The following is a 4,775-nucleotide window of genomic DNA, read 5'->3' on the forward strand; positions in this document are numbered from 1 at the left end:
TTGAAGATTAGGTCATATCTTGGAGATGGACGGAACTATAAACATCTTCAAGTAAAGGACACCATTAAAGACAGGGATCCCAGAAATCCTGGAAGATAAAAAATGTAGATATGTACATAATGAACAATAAAATAACTTTGGAATAATATATGGTGATTTTAAAGCTCTATAAATGTATTTACTATCAACATAAATGTTCCCTTTACATTGACACTAATACCATCCATTTTTTTATGTACCTCTCACCTCACTATTTCTTGAATATCTCTTTCATGTACCCCATCTGTGTCACACCTGTTTGTCTGCCCCTCCCCTTTAGAATGTAAGCTCTTACGAGCAGGGCCCTCTACCCTCTTGTGCTTCTCCTTACTTTACTTTCATTCACTGCTTACTCCCCACTAGGGCACCTAACACTTGGTTGCTTTGCTCTGTTGCTTATCTGGATGTTATGGTCGCTAATGTAGCAATCTATATTATCCTTGTTCTCATCCTGTATTGTATTGTACTTTAAGTCACTGGTCAACCTATTTGTTTATGTACTTTGTAAGGCACTGCAGAACACTTGTGGCACCATATAAATAAATAATAATAATAATAATAATATATTTAGTAGGATAAGATAATACAATTTTACACTGCGGCTGATTACATATAAGCTTTTGATTTTATCACTGTTACTCACATAGGTATTTTATTTATTTTCATTATCCTCAAATATGTTTTTGTTGTTATTATTTGTACTGTAGTTTTGAGTGAGTGATACACTTTTTAGCACAAATATTTTGGATGCACTATATGTTAATATTTTTTATTAATTTGTGGATGATCATCATAAGAAATCATTGTATTAATAATTTAGCACTGTACAATAATGTGTACACATGTACTTTGACACTTTTATTGTGATAAAGGGACTTATTTTCTTTATTAATGAAGGATTAGAAATACTATATAAATAATTGATCAGACATATGATGGATATCATGACATCATATATTTTTATTGATAAGGTGACCAGGATATATGAGGTTTCTCTGTGGCAATGGATAAAAAGTGGAGGATGGAATGTCCATTTCATATTTAAAAATGATAATCCAAATTACTTTTAGTGTACTATTGTATGTGTAATAGATTTGGCCACAATATAAATTAATATCAGGTGATATCTAAGGTCATTGGGATATTAAGATTATAGTAAATAAGGTAGACCAAATGGGAATAATTAATGTAAATATGGTATATACATATTCAGGTAATTTAGTAATCTAACTGTTTAACTATTTCCTCTTAAAAATGATAATATATAACACATATCACGACTGGTTTGAAATAGAGATGAGCGGGTTCGGTTTCACTCGGTTCTTTTTGCCAAAATTTAGCAAGTTCGGATTAGTTCGAATTTATTTTATTGGCTATCCAAAACACGTGATAGCCAATAGCCAATAAAATGCAGTTTTTGAGATCCGAACATATCCGAGTAAATCCGAGTAAAACCGAACCCATACATCTCTAGTTTAAAATAAGGTTAGGAAACAAACAGATAGTAATTATTTATTAACAAAAAAATCTTTATTCTAATGGATGATGTTGGATACAATTTAAGCATTTTTTAATCAATTACATAGTCCAACGGCTCTAGTGGGGATGACATCATTTGAAATTGAATATTGTGAACAATCAGGAAGGAGACTATCCTCTAAATACCAGCGGAAACAAGACATTGGGTTGATGCCTTCAAAAAGCTAAGTGGTGAAACGGCCGTCGGTTGAATAGTGGCCGCTGTCTATGTACTTAAAAAAATTATGTAATATCAGTTGAAATCCTGTTATTATGAATCAATATCAGCTTTAATACTGCCACATGCAGAGGGAAATGTATAGCAATCTGCAAAACTTATGGTAAAATAGAGGGATGTGTTAATATCACAGGACAAGTATATGTGGAGCAGACTGAGCCGCTCGGTGCAATACAGCCGCACAGTAGTAGAATGGCAATACTAAAACACACTTGACTTATAGGACCTACAGTTGCTATTGAAAAGGGATAAGAATACCCATTTAATTGAGAGAGCCACGATGTATGATGTATATTGCGCAGAATATAGCTTTGAGATGGCTGTGTAAAGAGAGACAGTGACTATACCATAAACTACCATGCTGATACTGATATCCAATAATGATTAAACCAATAAAGACACACAGATGAAGCTCGAAATTGGACTATATGCCATGCAGTATAGCTCATGAGAACACACTAGAAGTTCTGATATTGTACATTTGACATGAGGGATTGAGTGATGCTGATTTATACTATCTATGAATGAACGTGTTACATGTGATATAAAAACAAATTTTAATATGCAAACCAATTGAGACAAAACCACAATCCAAGCGGCATACGAATACCTGCTTGTAATCTATTAGTAGCAATTAAATCCCACAAGATAAAAGGACAGAGTCCTGGTAACTAGGGGACCACCAGTACCTGATTCTGTATGATTAAAAGATGGGGGTTTCTTTCTATAAGCTACATAATATGTAAGATAGATAAATCACTGATCAGAAATCGGGTAACAGAGCTATCTGTATGTCTGATAATAAAAACCGAATAACACAGTGTGAGTGTGACATATAGTGGTGTTTTGTAATACAGGTTGAGTCTCCCATATCCAAAATGCTTGGGACCAGGGGTATTTTGGATAACGGAATATTCCATATTTTGGAATATTTGCATAAAATAATGAAATATCCTGGGAATGGGACCCCAATATACACACAGAATGCATTTATGTGTTATATACACCTTATACACATAGCCTGAAGGTCATTTTATACTATATTTTTAATCTTTTTGTGCACCAAAAAAAAATTGTTTAAATACATGAAATTAATTTATGTTTCATATACACACAGCCTGAAGGTTATTTTATACAATAGTTTTAATAATTTGTGCTTTAAACAAAGTTTGTGTACATTAAACCATCAGAAAGCAAAGGTTTCACTTTCTCAGTCATGCTAAAAATATTCCGTATTTCGGAATATTCCGTATTTCAGAATATTTGGATATGGGAGACTCAACCTGTACTGAGATGGGACAAGTAGTAATGAATGTAACATTCTGTAACACTGTATCAAAATAACTACACTTACTCCAGTATAACCACAAGGATTGGATACATAAAATTGTGAAATGTCTCATTAAGAATTGAGGTGTACTTACTGTACCTTAACAGATGGGATGGTCATAACTGATAATCTAATACTTACAAATAAGCCATTGAGCTTAAATAACTGGTAATGAGTAATAAGAACGTGTTAAGATAGAATTCACAATAGTTATATACATTTTAATACACACTATTCTCTTATCTTTATTTCACACTTTATATTTTTAATATCTCACCATATATATGATATCAATGGGATATCTTTTTAAAGCATATTAATAAAGAATTTATTCTTTTAAAGAATTATTGGTCTCTGTGCACCCCTGAAACTGCTCTTCTTTCTCTTTTGTGCTAATTTGGTATGTTCATTCTGAGGTATGGGTAACACCTCTTGCAATAAAACTGATTCTTTGTCTGAAAAATAACAGACGGATACACAGTACAAAATAAATAAAGTATGAAACCAAAGGATAAAGGATAAATATAGAAATACCTAAGTGCTGGTGCACGATTGATCTTGTCTGTGATTAATAAATATTAATTTAGTTGCAATCGTCTCTAATAGAAAATGATACAGTAGTATAAGAATATTTAAATCCAATTTACTGTACTTTGATGATATTATTAACAAGTTCAACCAGTTGAACTAAATCATGTGTTTTTATACAGTATGAAGCTAGTAACTGAAAGGACATACAGTATATAGGTTTTTCATGTGTTTATTCTTCAGTATAGTTACCTTACTCCTGAATGTCTGGGTGCTGTCTGTAAAGTTCTCTTACATTCTCTGTGGAGCAGCTCGCTCCTATTTATAGGGAAAATTTCTAAGCTAGTTTCAGTTTCACTGAAAATGCATTGAAATCAGCCCATTTACGGGAAATCGCAGGGGAATAATATATACAATGGAGACTTCCCCCAGGTGTGTGCACTGCACAGTGTTACGTGATAATGGAGGTAATGCATGCTGTGCAGCCCTATGCCTGCTGGAGCGCCCCCTGACCCATCCGTCTACAGACTGCTGGGGACTGGGCAGGGATCATTTTATAACAACCAAGCTAATCCCGGGTATCCTGGGAATCCTGGTATTGAGTTTTTTCCAATCCCGAATCCTAGGATTGAAACAATGGCCCAGGACTGGCCTCCCTACCTGCAATATTTAAAACATCTGGCTCCCCAAAATACCTGTCCTACTCAGGCCCAGCGACAGGAGGGTACAAAGGTAACCCCGTCCTGGGCCCCCCGAGGTTCAGGGGGCCCCAAGTAGCCAGTCAGCTAAATTAGATCAACAGCATATATAGACTGCGCTGTATGTCCGGCATGGCGAAATTAGATAGAAAAAGTAACAAACATGAAGCCACCAGGGTTAATCTCTCTGGTAACCTGGCCCTTCCCTGGTTGGAGTGCTGTGCACTCCACTGTGGCTGCCTGGCTGGCTGCTCAGTGCGCATGCATCATAGTAATGAATGAAGCCACTGCCGCGTCATTACGTATAACGTTGCACCCACGCTGGCCCTTCTATCCATGTCTCCCTCCTTCCTGCAGTGGCCTCCTAGGAAGGGCATGAGGAGGTAAGCCCAAGCTGACAGCTACTGCACTAGAAGAACCACTC

The sequence above is a fragment of the Taudactylus pleione genome, unplaced genomic scaffold, assembly GCF_031769625.1.
Source record: "Taudactylus pleione unplaced genomic scaffold, aTauple2 ptg000217l, whole genome shotgun sequence".
Taxonomy (NCBI): domain Eukaryota; kingdom Metazoa; phylum Chordata; class Amphibia; order Anura; family Myobatrachidae; genus Taudactylus; species Taudactylus pleione.